This window comes from Anomaloglossus baeobatrachus, unplaced genomic scaffold (assembly GCF_048569485.1).
Source record: "Anomaloglossus baeobatrachus isolate aAnoBae1 unplaced genomic scaffold, aAnoBae1.hap1 Scaffold_615, whole genome shotgun sequence".
NCBI lineage: Eukaryota > Metazoa > Chordata > Amphibia > Anura > Aromobatidae > Anomaloglossus > Anomaloglossus baeobatrachus.
The window spans coordinates 44,904-69,213 of record NW_027444981.1 but is presented as its reverse complement, the minus strand read 5'-3'; the positions used below and the strand labels follow the sequence as shown (position 1 = coordinate 69,213).

Below are 24,310 nucleotides of genomic sequence, written 5' to 3'. Positions count from 1 at the left end.
CTGTGTGTTATCATCACCCACACCCACTACTGTTTCTTGCTGAAACTCATCGCGCTCCGCCTGCAATGCATCATGTTTGTTTTCTGAGCAGAGACCATTTTAGAAGGCAGAGAAGCGGTATGGTGACGCTAATAATGTCGTCATCGCCGCTCACCATCTTGTTGTAGTCCTCAAAGTTTTGGCGGATGGTGCATAGGTCGGACATCCATCTCCACTCCTCAGGTGTTATGTGTGGAGTTTGACCCATTTCCCGACGGCTTAGGTGATGCAGGTACTCAACAACTGCCCTCTTCTGCTCACATATCCTGACCAACATGTGCAGAGTTGAATTCCAACGCGTGGGGACATCACACACCAGTCTGTGTGCCGGAAGATGCAAACGGCGTCTTAAGGCGGCAAGGCCGGCTGAAGCAGTAGGTGACTTTCGAAAATGTGCAGACAGGCGGCGAACTTTTACCAGCAGATCAGACAGCTCTGACTATGACTTTAGAAACCGCTGAACCTCGAGGTTGAGCACATGGGCCAAGCATGGAACATGTGTCAGCTGGCCTCGCCTCAAAGCCGCCACCAGGTTCCGGCCATTGTCACACACCACCTTTCCTGGCTTTAGGTTCAGAGTTGTGAGCCAGTGATCTGCCTGCTGTTTCAGAGCTGTCCACACCTCTTCTGCATTGTGGGGTTTGTCACCTATGCAGATTAGCTTCAGCACTGCCTGTTGCCGCTTCGCCGAGGCAGTGCTGCAGTGCTTCTGTGTCGCCCTGGACAAGCCAGGGGCCACAGAGCACAACACTTAAACACCCCACACTCCCTGCAGGCATATCATAGTCAAAACACAAAATCCTTGTTGCCTTCCCCAGGGGCTGTTGTCCACACCAGGGTGTGGAGCCAGGCGGTTGGTCTCCACCCACCGAGGAGGAGGGAAAACACAGGCAGTGAGAGTTAAGCTAAGGAAGTGGAAGGAGGAAAGTAGTAGAGAGGAGAAAAGTGACAGCAAAGAGCCTGAAGTTGGTCCGGGTGTGTGGCCTGGACAGGACAGCAAGGTTGGCAGGATGTGCTGACCGTCTGCAGTGGAGGCCGATTGGAGTCTGCCGTAAGGACCGTGGACGGGTGGTGACCCGGCCGTACCGGACCGGTATACAAAGCGAAGCCAGCACCATTGGCAGAGGACTTTCGGATCCCGGCAAGGCTTGGTGTCGCCGTGAATTTGCCAAATCCGTTATTGAAGGGGACCTCAGGGTTTCCAAACAGCCAAGTCCAGATAGAAGGCAACCGTACAACCGTGAAGGGGAGACACAGCCACCGGCAAGGGCAACCGTCTCCCAGGGCCAGCGCCTGTGGGCAAAAGGGGCTCCTCCGGCCCATATCCAGGTCAGGGAGCGGGTTACCGTTGGGAAACCATCACTACCAACACTTAACTTCGGTGCAGGGAGAGACAGTCATCACTAACCTGCAGGGAGGAACAACCGCAGCCGTCCGAGTGACCTGTCCATCCAGCCACTTGTTTTACCCTGAACTGTGTCATCATCATTGGGCTGAGTGAGTACCTCCGTGCCGTGCGGCACAGCGCTGCCCCTGCGACCATGCACTTCATCAGGCCCCGCAACCCGCCTGTCATCCATCTCTACCCCATCACCAGGCCCCGGGACAACCAACCCCCCTACCCACGTAGGGGAGAAATAACAACAAAGCTGCTCCCTGTCACAGGCTCCCGGGATCCCCGTCCAGAGCAGCGGTGGTGTCCACACAATCACCACAACCGTGGGTGGCGTCACGGACAATATCCCCAAAACCCAAACCACCCCTTTTCACTCACGGGCGAGTAGCGCCGCTCGAGTCCCCGGGATCCGGCCATCGCTCGAGCCAACGAGCAGCAGCAGCCGTAGAGCTGCGTCAGCCGGACCCGAGCAGTGGGAGAGCGCACCGTCCCCTCCTCCGCCAGCGACACTTACAGCTTGGGACTGGTGTGGAGGGTAAAGTGGATCAGGATGCGCAGGAGGAGGAGGAGGCTGAGGAGCATGACATTCCGGAGCTGTAGAGTGTGTGTGAAACCCTGACTGAGGTAGGGCCTGCAAAACTTGGTGTGTGAAGGACGTATTCCGTCCCTCGCTCAGACTGGGTCCCAGCTTGCACAATATTAACCCAGTGTGACGTCAACGAGATGTAGCGGCCTTGCCCACATGCACTTGTCCACGTGTCTGTGGTTAGGTGGACTTTGGCTGAAACAGCGTTGTTCCGGGCACGTGTGATGTTTTGTGACACGTGGTTAGTTATGCAATGCGGGGACGGCACACAGGGAGAAATAGTGGCGGCTGTGGACCGAGTAACGTGGGACAGCTGCCACCATCAGTTCGCGGAATGCTTCTGTCTCAACCAGCCTAAAAGGCAACATTTCCAGCGCAAGCAGTCGCGAAATGTTAGCATTTAGAACTGTGGCATGTGGGGTGTTGGCAGTGTATTTGCGCCTGCGCTCAAAGGTTTCCTGAATGGATAACTGAACGTTGCGCTGGGACAAGGACGTGCTTGATGATGGTGTTCTTTCTGCGTAGGCAACTGCAGGTGCAGGAGTGGAGGAGGCTTGTTCGCAGGCAGCATGGACAGGGGATTGGCTCGCATGCACAACCAGCGAAGACGTAGCAGTGACATCAGCAAGCACTGCTCCTCGACTCTGTTGTACTTCCCACAAAGTCGGGTGCTTGGCTGACATGTGCCTGATCATGCTGGTGGTGGTCAGGCTGCTAGTTTTGGTACCCCTGGTGATGCTGGCATGGCAGGTGTTGCAAATGGCCTTTTTAGAATCATCTGGAGCCAACTTAAAAAACTGCCAGTGTCAGAGTTCCTGGTTTTCCAGTTTTCTTTTGAAAGAGCTTGCCCTTTGTTAACATGGAGTTTTCTGTTATGTTGCCCTACTTCCTGTCCATCTGTTTAAAAGCCGCCCCTAAAGCTTAGTCCAGTGCCTGAGTATACTGCTTCCTGTGTGCTCCTGCCCTGCTGCTTTTGGTTCCTGATTGTTATTCGGATCCTCTTGGAAAACAACCGACACCGACTCTGGACTTCATCTGGTATCATCTAGCTGTACCTGGACTCCGTTTGCCGTCTTTGGTCGGAACTTCTGCCCGGTTCCTTCCGTTTAATACCACTCTGGACTCACATCACGTACAGACATTTTTCGACTTACCTATTGCCCTTTTGTGTCCCGGCTGCTGCGCATTTAGGGCTTCTGGGGTGATTGCCAGACAGTCCCTGTATAGGGGTTTGCTGTTGGTGGTCTCCCTGGGGGAGTCCGGTGCGCGGTACCGGGAATTCCCTTTCGCTCAGTCCCTGGAAGGTATTTCCTGTATTTATGTTCTACTGTGTTTTTGTTCCGTTTATGTACATATTTGCTGGTTGCATATTATAAATGTCTTGCACCAAGAACTCGTCTCTGGTTGTCATTGCCCTAACGCAATCGAAATCCTCAATACATACAATAGTATTACAGCCAGACTCGGGAAGACCTAACATTTGTACAGGCACCTTGTGTCGTGTTGTTCCGGGGAACAGTTGACTGACGTCTGCCTGGGGCCACCACTCTGCTTCTTACTGCCTGTTGTGATGCTACGCCTCCCTCCCCCTGTGCACTGCTGTCCTCGCTCTGCATATCCTCCTGCCAGGTTGGGTCAGTTACTGGATCATCCACCACGTCGTCTTCCTCTTCCGCACCCTGCTCCTCCTCCTGACTTCCTGACAATTGTGTCTCATCATCGGCCACCCCTTGTTGAGACACGTTGCCAACTTCGTGAGAACGTGGCTGCTCAAATATTTGTGCATCTGTACATACAATCTCGTCATGGCCCACTTCAACAGGAGCTGGCGAGAGGCCAGAATTTGTGAATGGAAACGTGAACGAACAGCTATTCCGAGTGTCCAAGTGTGGGATCAGTAATGTCCGTGGACGTGTACTCGGCCTGGTGGTAGGAAGGAGGATCAGGTTCTGAAATGTGCGGTGCAGTATCACGGCTACTGACACTTGACCGTGTGGAAGACAGAGTGTTTGTGGTGGTGCCAATCTGACTGGAAGCATTATCCGCTATCCAACTAACAACCTGTTGACACTGGTCTTGGTTCAAGAGGGGTGTACTGCTGCGGTCCCCAAGAATTTGGGACAGGACGTGCGAGCGACTAGATGTGGCCCTTTGTTGTGGCGAAATTAGAGCTTGCACACAACCTCGGTGTCTGCCTGCACCACCATCACGTCCACTTCCTTGTTCGTTGACAACGCCCTTGCGCATTTTGCAATGCTGTGCTGATGTGTATTCACTAGACTTGTGTGTTATATCCAAGTTTGTGCAAAACTCACACAAATGCAGCGGAAAGCTGCCACCAACAGGCACACACGTGCAATTTTTAAATGCAAGCACGGAGGCACTAAGAACCTAACAGGTCTCTATCCAGGGACAACGTAGAGCCTCCCAATGTTTGGCTTCCCTGCCTAAGGGCTATACTATAATACACCCACTTCCTTCCAATGGGCACTTCAGGTTTACAGGCCTTCATGCACGTCTCTATCCAGGGACAACGTGGAGCCTCCCAATGTTTGGCTTCCCTGCCTAAGGGCTATACTATAATACACCCACTTCCTTCCAATGGGCACTTCAGGTTTACAGGCCTTCATGCACGTCTCTATCCAGGGACAACGTGGAGCCTCCCAATGTTTGGCTTCCCTGCCTAAGGGCTATACTATAATACACCCACTTCCTTCCAATGGGCACTTCAGGTTTACAGGCCTTCATGCACGTCTCTATCCAGGGACAACGTGGAGCCTCCCAATGTTTGGCTTCCCTGCCTAAGGGCTATACTATAATACACCCACTTCCTTCCAATGGGCACTTCAGGTTTACAGGCCTTCATGCACGTCTCTATCCAGGGACAACGTGGAGCCTCCCAATGTTTGGCTTCCCTGCCTAAGGGCTATACTATAATACACCCACTTCCTTCCAATGGGCACTTCAGGTTTACAGGCCTTCATGCACGTCTCTATCCAGGGACAACGTGGAGCCTCCCAATGTTTGGCTTCCCTGCCTAAGGGCTATACTATAATACACCCACTTCCTTCCAATGGGCACTTCAGGTTTACAGGCCTTCATGCACGTCTCTATCCAGGGACAACGTGGAGCCTCCCAATGTTTGGCTTCCCTGCCTAAGGGCTATACTATAATACACCCACTTCCTTCCAATGGGCACTTCAGGTTTACAGGCCTTCATGCACGTCTCTATCCAGGGACAACGTGGAGCCTCCCAATGTTTGGCTTCCCTGCCTAAGGGCTATACTATAATACACCCACTTCCTTCCAATGGGCACTTCAGGTTTACAGGCCTTCATGCACGTCTCTATCCAGGGACAACGTGGAGCCTCCCAATGTTTGGCTTCCCTGCCTAAGGGCTATACTATAATACACCCACTTCCTTCCAATGGGCACTTCAGGTTTACAGGCCTTCATGCACGTCTCTATCCAGGGACAACGTGGAGCCTCCCAATGTTTGGCTTCCCTGCCTAAGGGCTATACTATAATACACCCACTTCCTTCCAATGGGCACTTCAGGTTTACAGGCCTTCATGCACGTCTCTATCCAGGGACAACGTGGAGCCTCCCAATGTTTGGCTTCCCTGCCTAAGGGCTATACTATAATACACCCACTTCCTTCCAATGGGCACTTCAGGTTTACAGGCCTTCATGCACGTCTCTATCCAGGGACAACGTGGAGCCTCCCAATGTTTGGCTTCCCTGCCTAAGGGCTATACTATAATACACCCACTTCCTTCCAATGGGCACTTCAGGTTTACAGGCCCTCATGCACGTCTGTATGCAGGGGCATTGGTGAACCTCACAATTTAGGACTGCCCTGGCAAAGGAAAATACTACAAAGACTCACTTCCTCAAAATGGGCACATTAGACTCAAGAGGCCTTCATGTACGTCTCTTCTCAGGGACATCGGAGTGCCACACAATGTTTTCACGTAAAATCTTTCATGTATTGATCTCAAAAAGTAACATACACCAGCTCTATCTCACTATTGGGTATGTGCCCTTAACATTTCCGCCATGAAAAATCATTTTGGGGTCATTTTGGAAGGTTTTCTGGTGAGTCCGTAAAAATGGCGTAAAACGCGGACAAAATTGTTCACAGCTGTGACTTTTGAGTGATAAATGCTTCAAGGGGTCTTCCCCATGCTGTTGCCATGTCATTTGAGCACTCTTCTGAGACTTTTGTGACATTTTTAGGGTTTCTCCATGCTGCCGGGAGGTCATTTCACAAAAATACTCGGGTCTCCCATAGGATAACATTGGGCTCGTTGCTCGGGCCGAGTACACGAGTATCTTGGGAGGCTCGGCCCGAGCTTCGAGCACCCGAGCTTTTTAGTACTCGCTCATCACTATTTTTTATCTTTCACACTTTTGACTTTCTTTATTCATCCAAATAGCAAACTCATCACCACTCAACCTGACCAACTCGGCTATGTCCCCGTGCTGCAGTTCTCTGTCTTATCTAGATCATTTGCAATTGAATGGAATAGATCCCTTTTGGACAAAGTGGATTCACCTGCTGCTGCAGTGACCACAGGTGTGATAACATCTAGAATTGGCATCTGGTGCGATCTCTCCGCTTCCACTCCAAAGAAAGTTACCTGTTTATTCCTATCATGCATTGGTTTTTGGGGTTTTCTTTGAGTAATGATGATCTCTTTAGTAGTCTGTTGGCGCCCTCTCCTGGAGGAATAGTTTGCTTGCTCTTGGACATTCTAAAAGAGAGGTCATGATAGACATTGAGCTTCTGAGCTCAATTGGGGACAGTCATGGGTGATGAATGTTTGCAACCTACTGCGAAGCCTCATACCGCAATATAAGGAACGTCAAATACTAAGAAAGGGCGGCCTATGAAAGAATTACTACTTTCAATAAGTACACTTAAACGGCTAATTGGGAATAGAAAAACTGTAAAAAGCCCTCTGAGAAAGCCCCCCTCTAACCTTTGATAGTAAGCTTTTCTGTAGTCTGCCTGTTGATGTATTTTCCGTTTGAACTGTGCACAACATGAAGAGACGGAACACTGGCGGCTTGTCACAATGCCCCCCGATGACATCACAATAGCGCCGCTGCCTAGAAAACAAGCTGCGCAGAAGAAGTTGTTCTTTGGGTGGGAGGGTGGGCTAGTGGAAGGAGGGGGCAATCTCTTTTTTTCCCGGGTGGTAGGGGGATGACAGGAGAAGGGAAGCGGGTGGTGAGAAAGGTACAGAGGGCAGGGTTTGGGGGCTGGGAAGGAAAGGGAAAAGATTAGGGTTTGGGGATGATGAAAGGGCTTTCTACGGGTAAGGATGGCAAAGGGTGGCAGTGACGGAAAGTCAGGCAACCTGTCCTGTCCGTCTTTTTGTATCGTGAATTGGAAAGACTGCAAGGGGGAGGGGAGTTGCTTGCGCCCTAAAGGAGGAGTTATTCAGATTCATTGCAGTGGGCGGCGGCTGCAAAACGCACCATTCTTCTTGTTTTGGCTCTGCAAAGCAGCCTTTTCAAGGGTTGGCTTGGGTGACAAAATGTCTTGTGTAGGCGTGGGTTTGTCTCCCTCTCGCTCTCTCTCCCTAAGATGTGTCCGGCATAGGCCAGGGTGCCACTCGAGGCCCAAACCAATTCTGGTTATCGCTTCTCGGCCTTTTGGCTAAGATCAAGTGTAGTATCTGTTCTTATCAGTTTAATATCTGATACGTCCCCTATCTGGGGACCATATATTAAATGGATTTTTAGAACAGGGAGATGGAAAAAGAGCTTGCTCTGTCCACTCCACGCATTGACCTGGTATTGCAGTACCTCCAGGAACGGTGCACCCCTTCTTAACCCAGTTTCCAAAAGCAGAACTCAATTCACCTGATTCATATTAGCCCGATTTAATGAATTGGAAGAAAGCATACGTCTTCATATGCACCTCAATTTGGCCCATTCACTTTTCACACTTCCTCCTTTTGTTTTTTATCTTTCACACTTTTGACTTTCTTTATTCATCCAAATAGCAAACTCATCACCACTCAACCTGACCAACTCGGCTATGTCCCCGTGCTGCAGTTCTCTGTCTTATCTAGATCATTTGCAATTGAATGGAATAGATCCCTTTTGGACAAAGTGGATTCACCTGCTGCTGCAGTGACCACAGGTGTGATAACATCTAGAATTGGCATCTGGTGCGATCTCTCCGCTTCCACTCCAAAGAAAGTTACCTGTTTATTCCTATCATGCATTGGTTTTTGGGGTTTTCTTTGAGTAATGATGATCTCTTTAGTAGTCTGTTGGCGCCCTCTCCTGGAGGAATAGTTTGCTTGCTCTTGGACATTCTAAAAGAGAGGTCATGATAGACATTGAGCTTCTGAGCTCAATTGGGGACAGTCATGGGTGATGAATGTTTGCAACCTACTGCGAAGCCTCATACCGCAATATAAGGAACGTCAAATACTAAGAAAGGGCGGCCTATGAAAGAATTACTACTTTCAATAAGTACACTTAAACGGCTAATTGGGAATAGAAAAACTGTAAAAAGCCCTCTGAGAAAGCCCCCCTCTAACCTTTGATAGTAAGCTTTTCTGTAGTCTGCCTGTTGATGTATTTTCCGTTTGAACTGTGCACAACATGAAGAGACGGAACACTGGCGGCTTGTCACAATGCCCCCCGATGACATCACAATAGCGCTGCTGCCTAGAAAACAAGCTGCGCAGAAGAAGTTGTTCTTTGGGTGGGAGGGTGGGCTAGTGGAAGGAGGGGGCAATCTCTTTTTTTCCCGGGTGGTAGGGGGATGACAGGAGAAGGGAAGCGGGTGGTGAGAAAGGTACAGAGGGCAGGGTTTGGGGGCTGGGAAGGAAAGGGAAAAGATTAGGGTTTGGGGATGATGAAAGGGCTTTCTACGGGTAAGGATGGCAAAGGGTGGCAGTGACGGAAAGTCAGGCAACCTGTCCTGTCCGTCTTTTTGTATCGTGAATTGGAAAGACTGCAAGGGGGAGGGGAGTTGCTTGCGCCCTAAAGGAGGAGTTATTCAGATTCATTGCAGTGGGCGGCGGCTGCAAAACGCACCATTCTTCTTGTTTTGGCTCTGCAAAGCAGCCTTTTCAAGGGTTGGCTTGGGTGACAAAATGTCTTGTGTAGGCGTGGGTTTGTCTCCCTCTCGCTCTCTCTCCCTAAGATGTGTCCGGCATAGGCCAGGGTGCCACTCGAGGCCCAAACCAATTCTGGTTATCGCTTCTCGGCCTTTTGGCTAAGATCAAGTGTAGTATCTGTTCTTATCAGTTTAATATCTGATACGTCCCCTATCTGGGGACCATATATTAAATGGATTTTTAGAACAGGGAGATGGAAAAAGAGCTTGCTCTGTCCACTCCACGCATTGACCTGGTATTGCAGTACCTCCAGGAACGGTGCACCCCTTCTTAACCCAGTTTCCAAAAGCAGAACTCAATTCACCTGATTCATATTAGCCCGATTTAATGAATTGGAAGAAAGCATACGTCTTCATATGCACCTCAATTTGGCCCATTCACTTTTCACACTTCCTCCTTTTGTTTTTTATCTTTCACACTTTTGACTTTCTTTATTCATCCAAATAGCAAACTCATCACCACTCAACCTGACCAACTCGGCTATGTCCCCGTGCTGCAGTTCTCTGTCTTATCTAGATCATTTGCAATTGAATGGAATAGATCCCTTTTGGACAAAGTGGATTCACCTGCTGCTGCAGTGACCACAGGTGTGATAACATCTAGAATTGGCATCTGGTGCGATCTCTCCGCTTCCACTCCAAAGAAAGTTACCTGTTTATTCCTATCATGCATTGGTTTTTGGGGTTTTCTTTGAGTAATGATGATCTCTTTAGTAGTCTGTTGGCGCCCTCTCCTGGAGGAATAGTTTGCTTGCTCTTGGACATTCTAAAAGAGAGGTCATGATAGACATTGAGCTTCTGAGCTCAATTGGGGACAGTCATGGGTGATGAATGTTTGCAACCTACTGCGAAGCCTCATACCGCAATATAAGGAACGTCAAATACTAAGAAAGGGCGGCCTATGAAAGAATTACTACTTTCAATAAGTACACTTAAACGGCTAATTGGGAATAGAAAAACTGTAAAAAGCCCTCTGAGAAAGCCCCCCTCTAACCTTTGATAGTAAGCTTTTCTGTAGTCTGCCTGTTGATGTATTTTCCGTTTGAACTGTGCACAACATGAAGAGACGGAACACTGGCGGCTTGTCACAATGCCCCCCGATGACATCACAATAGCGCCGCTGCCTAGAAAACAAGCTGCGCAGAAGAAGTTGTTCTTTGGGTGGGAGGGTGGGCTAGTGGAAGGAGGGGGCAATCTCTTTTTTTCCCGGGTGGTAGGGGGATGACAGGAGAAGGGAAGCGGGTGGTGAGAAAGGTACAGAGGGCAGGGTTTGGGGGCTGGGAAGGAAAGGGAAAAGATTAGGGTTTGGGGATGATGAAAGGGCTTTCTACGGGTAAGGATGGCAAAGGGTGGCAGTGACGGAAAGTCAGGCAACCTGTCCTGTCCGTCTTTTTGTATCGTGAATTGGAAAGACTGCAAGGGGGAGGGGAGTTGCTTGCGCCCTAAAGGAGGAGTTATTCAGATTCATTGCAGTGGGCGGCGGCTGCAAAACGCACCATTCTTCTTGTTTTGGCTCTGCAAAGCAGCCTTTTCAAGGGTTGGCTTGGGTGACAAAATGTCTTGTGTAGGCGTGGGTTTGTCTCCCTCTCGCTCTCTCTCCCTAAGATGTGTCCGGCATAGGCCAGGGTGCCACTCGAGGCCCAAACCAATTCTGGTTATCGCTTCTCGGCCTTTTGGCTAAGATCAAGTGTAGTATCTGTTCTTATCAGTTTAATATCTGATACGTCCCCTATCTGGGGACCATATATTAAATGGATTTTTAGAACAGGGAGATGGAAAAAGAGCTTGCTCTGTCCACTCCACGCATTGACCTGGTATTGCAGTACCTCCAGGAACGGTGCACCCCTTCTTAACCCAGTTTCCAAAAGCAGAACTCAATTCACCTGATTCATATTAGCCCGATTTAATGAATTGGAAGAAAGCATACGTCTTCATATGCACCTCAATTTGGCCCATTCACTTTTCACACTTCCTCCTTTTGTTTTTTATCTTTCACACTTTTGACTTTCTTTATTCATCCAAATAGCAAACTCATCACCACTCAACCTGACCAACTCGGCTATGTCCCCGTGCTGCAGTTCTCTGTCTTATCTAGATCATTTGCAATTGAATGGAATAGATCCCTTTTGGACAAAGTGGATTCACCTGCTGCTGCAGTGACCACAGGTGTGATAACATCTAGAATTGGCATCTGGTGCGATCTCTCCGCTTCCACTCCAAAGAAAGTTACCTGTTTATTCCTATCATGCATTGGTTTTTGGGGTTTTCTTTGAGTAATGATGATCTCTTTAGTAGTCTGTTGGCGCCCTCTCCTGGAGGAATAGTTTGCTTGCTCTTGGACATTCTAAAAGAGAGGTCATGATAGACATTGAGCTTCTGAGCTCAATTGGGGACAGTCATGGGTGATGAATGTTTGCAACCTACTGCGAAGCCTCATACCGCAATATAAGGAACGTCAAATACTAAGAAAGGGCGGCCTATGAAAGAATTACTACTTTCAATAAGTACACTTAAACGGCTAATTGGGAATAGAAAAACTGTAAAAAGCCCTCTGAGAAAGCCCCCCTCTAACCTTTGATAGTAAGCTTTTCTGTAGTCTGCCTGTTGATGTATTTTCCGTTTGAACTGTGCACAACATGAAGAGACGGAACACTGGCGGCTTGTCACAATGCCCCCCGATGACATCACAATAGCGCTGCTGCCTAGAAAACAAGCTGCGCAGAAGAAGTTGTTCTTTGGGTGGGAGGGTGGGCTAGTGGAAGGAGGGGGCAATCTCTTTTTTTCCCGGGTGGTAGGGGGATGACAGGAGAAGGGAAGCGGGTGGTGAGAAAGGTACAGAGGGCAGGGTTTGGGGGCTGGGAAGGAAAGGGAAAAGATTAGGGTTTGGGGATGATGAAAGGGCTTTCTACGGGTAAGGATGGCAAAGGGTGGCAGTGACGGAAAGTCAGGCAACCTGTCCTGTCCGTCTTTTTGTATCGTGAATTGGAAAGACTGCAAGGGGGAGGGGAGTTGCTTGCGCCCTAAAGGAGGAGTTATTCAGATTCATTGCAGTGGGCGGCGGCTGCAAAACGCACCATTCTTCTTGTTTTGGCTCTGCAAAGCAGCCTTTTCAAGGGTTGGCTTGGGTGACAAAATGTCTTGTGTAGGCGTGGGTTTGTCTCCCTCTCGCTCTCTCTCCCTAAGATGTGTCCGGCATAGGCCAGGGTGCCACTCGAGGCCCAAACCAATTCTGGTTATCGCTTCTCGGCCTTTTGGCTAAGATCAAGTGTAGTATCTGTTCTTATCAGTTTAATATCTGATACGTCCCCTATCTGGGGACCATATATTAAATGGATTTTTAGAACAGGGAGATGGAAAAAGAGCTTGCTCTGTCCACTCCACGCATTGACCTGGTATTGCAGTACCTCCAGGAACGGTGCACCCCTTCTTAACCCAGTTTCCAAAAGCAGAACTCAATTCACCTGATTCATATTAGCCCGATTTAATGAATTGGAAGAAAGCATACGTCTTCATATGCACCTCAATTTGGCCCATTCACTTTTCACACTTCCTCCTTTTGTTTTTTATCTTTCACACTTTTGACTTTCTTTATTCATCCAAATAGCAAACTCATCACCACTCAACCTGACCAACTCGGCTATGTCCCCGTGCTGCAGTTCTCTGTCTTATCTAGATCATTTGCAATTGAATGGAATAGATCCCTTTTGGACAAAGTGGATTCACCTGCTGCTGCAGTGACCACAGGTGTGATAACATCTAGAATTGGCATCTGGTGCGATCTCTCCGCTTCCACTCCAAAGAAAGTTACCTGTTTATTCCTATCATGCATTGGTTTTTGGGGTTTTCTTTGAGTAATGATGATCTCTTTAGTAGTCTGTTGGCGCCCTCTCCTGGAGGAATAGTTTGCTTGCTCTTGGACATTCTAAAAGAGAGGTCATGATAGACATTGAGCTTCTGAGCTCAATTGGGGACAGTCATGGGTGATGAATGTTTGCAACCTACTGCGAAGCCTCATACCGCAATATAAGGAACGTCAAATACTAAGAAAGGGCGGCCTATGAAAGAATTACTACTTTCAATAAGTACACTTAAACGGCTAATTGGGAATAGAAAAACTGTAAAAAGCCCTCTGAGAAAGCCCCCCTCTAACCTTTGATAGTAAGCTTTTCTGTAGTCTGCCTGTTGATGTATTTTCCGTTTGAACTGTGCACAACATGAAGAGACGGAACACTGGCGGCTTGTCACAATGCCCCCCGATGACATCACAATAGCGCTGCTGCCTAGAAAACAAGCTGCGCAGAAGAAGTTGTTCTTTGGGTGGGAGGGTGGGCTAGTGGAAGGAGGGGGCAATCTCTTTTTTTCCCGGGTGGTAGGGGGATGACAGGAGAAGGGAAGCGGGTGGTGAGAAAGGTACAGAGGGCAGGGTTTGGGGGCTGGGAAGGAAAGGGAAAAGATTAGGGTTTGGGGATGATGAAAGGGCTTTCTACGGGTAAGGATGGCAAAGGGTGGCAGTGACGGAAAGTCAGGCAACCTGTCCTGTCCGTCTTTTTGTATCGTGAATTGGAAAGACTGCAAGGGGGAGGGGAGTTGCTTGCGCCCTAAAGGAGGAGTTATTCAGATTCATTGCAGTGGGCGGCGGCTGCAAAACGCACCATTCTTCTTGTTTTGGCTCTGCAAAGCAGCCTTTTCAAGGGTTGGCTTGGGTGACAAAATGTCTTGTGTAGGCGTGGGTTTGTCTCCCTCTCGCTCTCTCTCCCTAAGATGTGTCCGGCATAGGCCAGGGTGCCACTCGAGGCCCAAACCAATTCTGGTTATCGCTTCTCGGCCTTTTGGCTAAGATCAAGTGTAGTATCTGTTCTTATCAGTTTAATATCTGATACGTCCCCTATCTGGGGACCATATATTAAATGGATTTTTAGAACAGGGAGATGGAAAAAGAGCTTGCTCTGTCCACTCCACGCATTGACCTGGTATTGCAGTACCTCCAGGAACGGTGCACCCCTTCTTAACCCAGTTTCCAAAAGCAGAACTCAATTCACCTGATTCATATTAGCCCGATTTAATGAATTGGAAGAAAGCATACGTCTTCATATGCACCTCAATTTGGCCCATTCACTTTTCACACTTCCTCCTTTTGTTTTTTATCTTTCACACTTTTGACTTTCTTTATTCATCCAAATAGCAAACTCATCACCACTCAACCTGACCAACTCGGCTATGTCCCCGTGCTGCAGTTCTCTGTCTTATCTAGATCATTTGCAATTGAATGGAATAGATCCCTTTTGGACAAAGTGGATTCACCTGCTGCTGCAGTGACCACAGGTGTGATAACATCTAGAATTGGCATCTGGTGCGATCTCTCCGCTTCCACTCCAAAGAAAGTTACCTGTTTATTCCTATCATGCATTGGTTTTTGGGGTTTTCTTTGAGTAATGATGATCTCTTTAGTAGTCTGTTGGCGCCCTCTCCTGGAGGAATAGTTTGCTTGCTCTTGGACATTCTAAAAGAGAGGTCATGATAGACATTGAGCTTCTGAGCTCAATTGGGGACAGTCATGGGTGATGAATGTTTGCAACCTACTGCGAAGCCTCATACCGCAATATAAGGAACGTCAAATACTAAGAAAGGGCGGCCTATGAAAGAATTACTACTTTCAATAAGTACACTTAAACGGCTAATTGGGAATAGAAAAACTGTAAAAAGCCCTCTGAGAAAGCCCCCCTCTAACCTTTGATAGTAAGCTTTTCTGTAGTCTGCCTGTTGATGTATTTTCCGTTTGAACTGTGCACAACATGAAGAGACGGAACACTGGCGGCTTGTCACAATGCCCCCCGATGACATCACAATAGCGCTGCTGCCTAGAAAACAAGCTGCGCAGAAGAAGTTGTTCTTTGGGTGGGAGGGTGGGCTAGTGGAAGGAGGGGGCAATCTCTTTTTTTCCCGGGTGGTAGGGGGATGACAGGAGAAGGGAAGCGGGTGGTGAGAAAGGTACAGAGGGCAGGGTTTGGGGGCTGGGAAGGAAAGGGAAAAGATTAGGGTTTGGGGATGATGAAAGGGCTTTCTACGGGTAAGGATGGCAAAGGGTGGCAGTGACGGAAAGTCAGGCAACCTGTCCTGTCCGTCTTTTTGTATCGTGAATTGGAAAGACTGCAAGGGGGAGGGGAGTTGCTTGCGCCCTAAAGGAGGAGTTATTCAGATTCATTGCAGTGGGCGGCGGCTGCAAAACGCACCATTCTTCTTGTTTTGGCTCTGCAAAGCAGCCTTTTCAAGGGTTGGCTTGGGTGACAAAATGTCTTGTGTAGGCGTGGGTTTGTCTCCCTCTCGCTCTCTCTCCCTAAGATGTGTCCGGCATAGGCCAGGGTGCCACTCGAGGCCCAAACCAATTCTGGTTATCGCTTCTCGGCCTTTTGGCTAAGATCAAGTGTAGTATCTGTTCTTATCAGTTTAATATCTGATACGTCCCCTATCTGGGGACCATATATTAAATGGATTTTTAGAACAGGGAGATGGAAAAAGAGCTTGCTCTGTCCACTCCACGCATTGACCTGGTATTGCAGTACCTCCAGGAACGGTGCACCCCTTCTTAACCCAGTTTCCAAAAGCAGAACTCAATTCACCTGATTCATATTAGCCCGATTTAATGAATTGGAAGAAAGCATACGTCTTCATATGCACCTCAATTTGGCCCATTCACTTTTCACACTTCCTCCTTTTGTTTTTTATCTTTCACACTTTTGACTTTCTTTATTCATCCAAATAGCAAACTCATCACCACTCAACCTGACCAACTCGGCTATGTCCCCGTGCTGCAGTTCTCTGTCTTATCTAGATCATTTGCAATTGAATGGAATAGATCCCTTTTGGACAAAGTGGATTCACCTGCTGCTGCAGTGACCACAGGTGTGATAACATCTAGAATTGGCATCTGGTGCGATCTCTCCGCTTCCACTCCAAAGAAAGTTACCTGTTTATTCCTATCATGCATTGGTTTTTGGGGTTTTCTTTGAGTAATGATGATCTCTTTAGTAGTCTGTTGGCGCCCTCTCCTGGAGGAATAGTTTGCTTGCTCTTGGACATTCTAAAAGAGAGGTCATGATAGACATTGAGCTTCTGAGCTCAATTGGGGACAGTCATGGGTGATGAATGTTTGCAACCTACTGCGAAGCCTCATACCGCAATATAAGGAACGTCAAATACTAAGAAAGGGCGGCCTATGAAAGAATTACTACTTTCAATAAGTACACTTAAACGGCTAATTGGGAATAGAAAAACTGTAAAAAGCCCTCTGAGAAAGCCCCCCTCTAACCTTTGATAGTAAGCTTTTCTGTAGTCTGCCTGTTGATGTATTTTCCGTTTGAACTGTGCACAACATGAAGAGACGGAACACTGGCGGCTTGTCACAATGCCCCCCGATGACATCACAATAGCGCTGCTGCCTAGAAAACAAGCTGCGCAGAAGAAGTTGTTCTTTGGGTGGGAGGGTGGGCTAGTGGAAGGAGGGGGCAATCTCTTTTTTTCCCGGGTGGTAGGGGGATGACAGGAGAAGGGAAGCGGGTGGTGAGAAAGGTACAGAGGGCAGGGTTTGGGGGCTGGGAAGGAAAGGGAAAAGATTAGGGTTTGGGGATGATGAAAGGGCTTTCTACGGGTAAGGATGGCAAAGGGTGGCAGTGACGGAAAGTCAGGCAACCTGTCCTGTCCGTCTTTTTGTATCGTGAATTGGAAAGACTGCAAGGGGGAGGGGAGTTGCTTGCGCCCTAAAGGAGGAGTTATTCAGATTCATTGCAGTGGGCGGCGGCTGCAAAACGCACCATTCTTCTTGTTTTGGCTCTGCAAAGCAGCCTTTTCAAGGGTTGGCTTGGGTGACAAAATGTCTTGTGTAGGCGTGGGTTTGTCTCCCTCTCGCTCTCTCTCCCTAAGATGTGTCCGGCATAGGCCAGGGTGCCACTCGAGGCCCAAACCAATTCTGGTTATCGCTTCTCGGCCTTTTGGCTAAGATCAAGTGTAGTATCTGTTCTTATCAGTTTAATATCTGATACGTCCCCTATCTGGGGACCATATATTAAATGGATTTTTAGAACAGGGAGATGGAAAAAGAGCTTGCTCTGTCCACTCCACGCATTGACCTGGTATTGCAGTACCTCCAGGAACGGTGCACCCCTTCTTAACCCAGTTTCCAAAAGCAGAACTCAATTCACCTGATTCATATTAGCCCGATTTAATGAATTGGAAGAAAGCATACGTCTTCATATGCACCTCAATTTGGCCCATTCACTTTTCACACTTCCTCCTTTTGTTTTTTATCTTTCACACTTTTGACTTTCTTTATTCATCCAAATAGCAAACTCATCACCACTCAACCTGACCAACTCGGCTATGTCCCCGTGCTGCAGTTCTCTGTCTTATCTAGATCATTTGCAATTGAATGGAATAGATCCCTTTTGGACAAAGTGGATTCACCTGCTGCTGCAGTGACCACAGGTGTGATAACATCTAGAATTGGCATCTGGTGCGATCTCTCCGCTTCCACTCCAAAGAAAGTTACCTGTTTATTCCTATCATGCATTGGTTTTTGGGGTTTTCTTTGAGTAATGATGATCTCTTTAGTAGTCTGTTGGCGCCCTCTCCTGGAGGAATAGTTTGCTTGCTCTTGGACATTCTAAAAGAGAGGTCATGATAGACATTGAGCTTCTGAGCTCAATTGGGGACAGTCATGGGTGATGAATGTTTGCAACCTACTGCGAAGCCTCATACCGCAATATAAGGAACGTCAAATACTAAGAAAGGGCGGCCTATGAAAGAATTACTACTTTCAATAAGTACACTTAAACGGCTAATTGGGAATAGAAAAACTGTAAAAAGCCCTCTGAGAAAGCCCCCCTCTAACCTTTGATAGTAAGCTTTTCTGTAGTCTGCCTGTTGATGTATTTTCCGTTTGAACTGTGCACAACATGAAGAGACGGAACACTGGCGGCTTGTCACAATGCCCCCCGATGACATCACAATAGCGCTGCTGCCTAGAAAACAAGCTGCGCAGAAGAAGTTGTTCTTTGGGTGGGAGGGTGGGCTAGTGGAAGGAGGGGGCAATCTCTTTTTTTCCCGGGTGGTAGGGGGATGACAGGAGAAGGGAAGCGGGTGGTGAGAAAGGTACAGAGGGCAGGGTTTGGGGGCTGGGAAGGAAAGGGAAAAGATTAGGGTTTGGGGATGATGAAAGGGCTTTCTACGGGTAAGGATGGCAAAGGGTGGCAGTGACGGAAAGTCAGGCAACCTGTCCTGTCCGTCTTTTTGTATCGTGAATTGGAAAGACTGCAAGGGGGAGGGGAGTTGCTTGCGCCCTAAAGGAGGAGTTATTCAGATTCATTGCAGTGGGCGGCGGCTGCAAAACGCACCATTCTTCTTGTTTTGGCTCTGCAAAGCAGCCTTTTCAAGGGTTGGCTTGGGTGACAAAATGTCTTGTGTAGGCGTGGGTTTGTCTCCCTCTCGCTCTCTCTCCCTAAGATGTGTCCGGCATAGGCCAGGGTGCCACTCGAGGCCCAAACCAATTCTGGTTATCGCTTCTCGGCCTTTTGGCTAAGATCAAGTGTAGTATCTGTTCTTATCAGTTTAATATCTGATACGTCCCCTATCTGGGGACCATATATTAAATGGATTTTTAGAACAGGGAGATGGAAAAAGAGCTTGCTCTGTCCACTCCACGCATTGACCTGGTATTGCAGTACCTCCAGGAACGGTGCACCCCTTCTTAACCCAGTTTCCAAAAGCAGAACTCAATTCACCTGATTCATATTAGCCCGATTTAATGAATTGGAAGAAAGCATACGTCTTCATATGCACCTCAATTTGGCCCATTCACTTTTCACACTTCCTCCTTTTGTTTTTTATCTTTCACACTTTTGACTTTCTTTATTCATCCAAATAGCAAACTCATCACCACTCAACCTGACCAACTCGGCTATGTCCCCGTGCTGCAGTTCTCTGTCTTATCTAGATCATTTGCAATTGAATGGAATAGATCCCTTTTGGACAAAGTGGATTCACCTGCTGCTGCAGTGACCACAGGTGTGATAACATCTAGAATTGGCATCTGGTGCGATCTCTCCGCTTCCACTCCAAAGAAAGTTACCTGTTTATTCCTATCATGCATTGGTTTTTGGGGTTTTCTTTGAGTAATGATGATCTCTTTAGTAGTCTGTTGGCGCCCTCTCCTGGAGGAATAGTTTGCTTGCTCTTGGACATTCTAAAAGAGAGGTCATGATAGACATTGAGCTTCTGAGCTCAATTGGGGACAGTCATGGGTGATGAATGTTTGCAACCTACTGCGAAGCCTCATACCGCAATATAAGGAACGTCAAATACTAAGAAAGGGCGGCCTATGAAAGAATTACTACTTTCAATAAGTACACTTAAACGGCTAATTGGGAATAGAAAAACTGTAAAAAGCCCTCTGAGAAAGCCCCCCTCTAACCTTTGATAGTAAGCTTTTCTGTAGTCTGCCTGTTGATGTATTTTCCGTTTGAACTGTGCACAACATGAAGAGACGGAACACTGGCGGCTTGTCACAATGCCCCCCGATGACATCACAATAGCGCTGCTGCCTAGAAAACAAGCTGCGCAGAAGAAGTTGTTCTTTGGGTGGGAGGGTGGGCTAGTGGAAGGAGGGGGCAATCTCTTTTTTTCCCGGGTGGTAGGGGGATGACAGGAGAAGGGAAGCGGGTGGTGAGAAAGGTACAGAGGGCAGGGTTTGGGGGCTGGGAAGGAAAGGGAAAAGATTAGGGTTTGGGGATGATGAAAGGGCTTTCTACGGGTAAGGATGGCAAAGGGTGGCAGTGACGGAAAGTCAGGCAACCTGTCCTGTCCGTCTTTTTGTATCGTGAATTGGAAAGACTGCAAGGGGGAGGGGAGTTGCTTGCGCCCTAAAGGAGGAGTTATTCAGATTCATTGCAGTGGGCGGCGGCTGCAAAACGCACCATTCTTCTTGTTTTGGCTCTGCAAAGCAGCCTTTTCAAGGGTTGGCTTGGGTGACAAAATGTCTTGTGTAGGCGTGGGTTTGTCTCCCTCTCGCTCTCTCTCCCTAAGATGTGTCCGGCATAGGCCAGGGTGCCACTCGAGGCCCAAACCAATTCTGGTTATCGCTTCTCGGCCTTTTGGCTAAGATCAAGTGTAGTATCTGTTCTTATCAGTTTAATATCTGATACGTCCCCTATCTGGGGACCATATATTAAATGGATTTTTAGAACAGGGAGATGGAAAAAGAGCTTGCTCTGTCCACTCCACGCATTGACCTGGTATTGCAGTACCTCCAGGAACGGTGCACCCCTTCTTAACCCAGTTTCCAAAAGCAGAACTCAATTCACCTGATTCATATTAGCCCGATTTAATGAATTGGAAGAAAGCATACGTCTTCATATGCACCTCAATTTGGCCCATTCACTTTTCACACTTCCTCCTTTTGTTTTTTATCTTTCACACTTTTGACTTTCTTTATTCATCCAAATAGCAAACTCATCACCACTCAACCTGACCAACTCGGCTATGTCCCCGTGCTGCAGTTCTCTGTCTTATCTAGATCATTTGCAATTGAATGGAATAGATCCCTTTTGGACAAAGTGGATTCACCTGCTGCTGCAGTGACCACAGGTGTGATAACATCTAGAATTGGCATCTGGTGCGATCTCTCCGCTTCCACTCCAAAGAAAGTTACCTGTTTATTCCTATCATGCATTGGTTTTTGGGGTTTTCTTTGAGTAATGATGACTCTTTAGTAGTCTGTTGGCGCCCTCTCCTGGAGGAATAGTTTGCTTGCTCTTGGACATTCTAAAAGAGAGGTCATGATAGACATTGAGCTTCTGAGCTCAATTGGGGACAGTCATGGGTGATGAATGTTTGCAACCTACTGCGAAGCCTCATACCGCAATATAAGGAACGTCAAATACTAAGAAAGGGCGGCCTATGAAAGAATTACTACTTTCAATAAGTACACTTAAACGGCTAATTGGGAATAGAAAAACTGTAAAAAGCCCTCTGAGAAAGCCCCCCTCTAACCTTTGATAGTAAGCTTTTCTGTAGTCTGCCTGTTGATGTATTTTCCGTTTGAACTGTGCACAACATGAAGAGACGGAACACTGGCGGCTTGTCACAATGCCCCCCGATGACATCACAATAGCGCTGCTGCCTAGAAAACAAGCTGCGCAGAAGAAGTTGTTCTTTGGGTGGGAGGGTGGGCTAGTGGAAGGAGGGGGCAATCTCTTTTTTTCCCGGGTGGTAGGGGGATGACAGGAGAAGGGAAGCGGGTGGTGAGAAAGGTACAGAGGGCAGGGTTTGGGGGCTGGGAAGGAAAGGGAAAAGATTAGGGTTTGGGGATGATGAAAGGGCTTTCTACGGGTAAGGATGGCAAAGGGTGGCAGTGACGGAAAGTCAGGCAACCTGTCCTGTCCGTCTTTTTGTATCGTGAATTGGAAAGACTGCAAGGGGGAGGGGAGTTGCTTGCGCCCTAAAGGAGGAGTTATTCAGATTCATTGCAGTGGGCGGCGGCTGCAAAACGCACCATTCTTCTTGTTTTGGCTCTGCAAAGCAGCCTTTTCAAGGGTTGGCTTGGGTGACAAAATGTCTTGTGTAGGCGTGGGTTTGTCTCCCTCTCGCTCTCTCTCCCTAAGATGTGTCCGGCATAGGCCAGGGTGCCACTCGAGGCCCAAACCAATTCTGGTTATCGCTTCTCGGCCTTTTGGCTAAGATCAAGTGTAGTATCTGTTCTTATCAGTTTAATATCTGATACGTCCCCTATCTGGGGACCATATATTAAATGGATTTTTAGAACAGGGAGATGGAAAAAGAGCTTGCTCTGTCCACTCCACGCATTGACCTGGTATTGCAGTACCTCCAGGAACGGTGCACCCCTTCTTAACCCAGTTTCCAAAAGCAGAACTCAATTCACCTGATTCATATTAGCCCGATTTAATGAATTGGAAGAAAGCATACGTCTTCATATGCACCTCAATTTGGCCCATTCACTTTTCACACTTCCTCCTTTTGTTTTTTATCTTTCACACTTTTGACTTTCTTTATTCATCCAAATAGCAAACTCATCACCACTCAACCTGACCAACTCGGCTATGTCCCCGTGCTGCAGTTCTCTGTCTTATCTAGATCATTTGCAATTGAATGGAATAGATCCCTTTTGGACAAAGTGGATTCACCTGCTGCTGCAGTGACCACAGGTGTGATAACATCTAGAATTGGCATCTGGTGCGATCTCTCCGCTTCCACTCCAAAGAAAGTTACCTGTTTATTCCTATCATGCATTGGTTTTTGGGGTTTTCTTTGAGTAATGATGATCTCTTTAGTAGTCTGTTGGCGCCCTCTCCTGGAGGAATAGTTTGCTTGCTCTTGGACATTCTAAAAGAGAGGTCATGATAGACATTGAGCTTCTGAGCTCAATTGGGGACAGTCATGGGTGATGAATGTTTGCAACCTACTGCGAAGCCTCATACCGCAATATAAGGAACGTCAAATACTAAGAAAGGGCGGCCTATGAAAGAATTACTACTTTCAATAAGTACACTTAAACGGCTAATTGGGAATAGAAAAACTGTAAAAAGCCCTCTGAGAAAGCCCCCCTCTAACCTTTGATAGTAAGCTTTTCTGTAGTCTGCCTGTTGATGTATTTTCCGTTTGAACTGTGCACAACATGAAGAGACGGAACACTGGCGGCTTGTCACAATGCCCCCCGATGACATCACAATAGCGCTGCTGCCTAGAAAACAAGCTGCGCAGAAGAAGTTGTTCTTTGGGTGGGAGGGTGGGCTAGTGGAAGGAGGGGGCAATCTCTTTTTTTCCCGGGTGGTAGGGGGATGACAGGAGAAGGGAAGCGGGTGGTGAGAAAGGTACAGAGGGCAGGGTTTGGGGGCTGGGAAGGAAAGGGAAAAGATTAGGGTTTGGGGATGATGAAAGGGCTTTCTACGGGTAAGGATGGCAAAGGGTGGCAGTGACGGAAAGTCAGGCAACCTGTCCTGTCCGTCTTTTTGTATCGTGAATTGGAAAGACTGCAAGGGGGAGGGGAGTTGCTTGCGCCCTAAAGGAGGAGTTATTCAGATTCATTGCAGTGGGCGGCGGCTGCAAAACGCACCATTCTTCTTGTTTTGGCTCTGCAAAGCAGCCTTTTCAAGGGTTGGCTTGGGTGACAAAATGTCTTGTGTAGGCGTGGGTTTGTCTCCCTCTCGCTCTCTCTCCCTAAGATGTGTCCGGCATAGGCCAGGGTGCCACTCGAGGCCCAAACCAATTCTGGTTATCGCTTCTCGGCCTTTTGGCTAAGATCAAGTGTAGTATCTGTTCTTATCAGTTTAATATCTGATACGTCCCCTATCTGGGGACCATATATTAAATGGATTTTTAGAACAGGGAGATGGAAAAAGAGCTTGCTCTGTCCACTCCACGCATTGACCTGGTATTGCAGTACCTCCAGGAACGGTGCACCCCTTCTTAACCCAGTTTCCAAAAGCAGAACTCAATTCACCTGATTCATATTAGCCCGATTTAATGAATTGGAAGAAAGCATACGTCTTCATATGCACCTCAATTTGGCCCATTCACTTTTCACACTTCCTCCTTTTGTTTTTTATCTTTCACACTTTTGACTTTCTTTATTCATCCAAATAGCAAACTCATCACCACTCAACCTGACCAACTCGGCTATGTCCCCGTGCTGCAGTTCTCTGTCTTATCTAGATCATTTGCAATTGAATGGAATAGATCCCTTTTGGACAAAGTGGATTCACCTGCTGCTGCAGTGACCACAGGTGTGATAACATCTAGAATTGGCATCTGGTGCGATCTCTCCGCTTCCACTCCAAAGAAAGTTACCTGTTTATTCCTATCATGCATTGGTTTTTGGGGTTTTCTTTGAGTAATGATGATCTCTTTAGTAGTCTGTTGGCGCCCTCTCCTGGAGGAATAGTTTGCTTGCTCTTGGACATTCTAAAAGAGAGGTCATGATAGACATTGAGCTTCTGAGCTCAATTGGGGACAGTCATGGGTGATGAATGTTTGCAACCTACTGCGAAGCCTCATACCGCAATATAAGGAACGTCAAATACTAAGAAAGGGCGGCCTATGAAAGAATTACTACTTTCAATAAGTACACTTAAACGGC

General features: G+C 47.8%; 11 non-coding genes across 11 annotated transcripts; all 11 read left to right on the top strand.

Annotated features, from left to right (window-relative positions):
* Positions 1-7,669: 7,669 nt before the first annotated feature.
* On the top strand, positions 7,670-7,860 carry LOC142285754 (U2 spliceosomal RNA). The gene has a single exon (XR_012747095.1). It is a non-coding gene; the product is annotated as a U2 spliceosomal RNA (small nuclear RNA).
* A 1,387-nt stretch (positions 7,861-9,247) lies between these two features.
* On the top strand, positions 9,248-9,438 carry LOC142285753 (U2 spliceosomal RNA). Its single transcript, XR_012747094.1, has one exon. It is a non-coding gene; the product is annotated as a U2 spliceosomal RNA (small nuclear RNA).
* Positions 9,439-10,825: 1,387 nt separating this feature from the next.
* Positions 10,826-11,016, top strand: LOC142285751 (U2 spliceosomal RNA). The gene has a single exon (XR_012747092.1). It is a non-coding gene; the product is annotated as a U2 spliceosomal RNA (small nuclear RNA).
* Positions 11,017-12,403: 1,387 nt separating this feature from the next.
* Positions 12,404-12,594, top strand: LOC142285750 (U2 spliceosomal RNA). The gene has a single exon (XR_012747091.1). It is a non-coding gene; the product is annotated as a U2 spliceosomal RNA (small nuclear RNA).
* Positions 12,595-13,981: 1,387 nt separating this feature from the next.
* Positions 13,982-14,172, top strand: LOC142285749 (U2 spliceosomal RNA). The gene has a single exon (XR_012747090.1). It is a non-coding gene; the product is annotated as a U2 spliceosomal RNA (small nuclear RNA).
* A 1,387-nt stretch (positions 14,173-15,559) lies between these two features.
* On the top strand, positions 15,560-15,750 carry LOC142285748 (U2 spliceosomal RNA). The gene has a single exon (XR_012747089.1). It is a non-coding gene; the product is annotated as a U2 spliceosomal RNA (small nuclear RNA).
* Positions 15,751-17,137: 1,387 nt separating this feature from the next.
* LOC142285747 (U2 spliceosomal RNA) lies at positions 17,138-17,328 on the top strand. The gene has a single exon (XR_012747088.1). It is a non-coding gene; the product is annotated as a U2 spliceosomal RNA (small nuclear RNA).
* A 1,387-nt stretch (positions 17,329-18,715) lies between these two features.
* Positions 18,716-18,906, top strand: LOC142285746 (U2 spliceosomal RNA). The gene has a single exon (XR_012747087.1). It is a non-coding gene; the product is annotated as a U2 spliceosomal RNA (small nuclear RNA).
* A 1,387-nt stretch (positions 18,907-20,293) lies between these two features.
* Positions 20,294-20,484, top strand: LOC142285745 (U2 spliceosomal RNA). The gene has a single exon (XR_012747086.1). It is a non-coding gene; the product is annotated as a U2 spliceosomal RNA (small nuclear RNA).
* Positions 20,485-21,870: 1,386 nt separating this feature from the next.
* Positions 21,871-22,061, top strand: LOC142285743 (U2 spliceosomal RNA). The gene has a single exon (XR_012747085.1). It is a non-coding gene; the product is annotated as a U2 spliceosomal RNA (small nuclear RNA).
* A 1,387-nt stretch (positions 22,062-23,448) lies between these two features.
* LOC142285742 (U2 spliceosomal RNA) lies at positions 23,449-23,639 on the top strand. The gene has a single exon (XR_012747084.1). It is a non-coding gene; the product is annotated as a U2 spliceosomal RNA (small nuclear RNA).
* Positions 23,640-24,310: the final 671 nt, after the last annotated feature.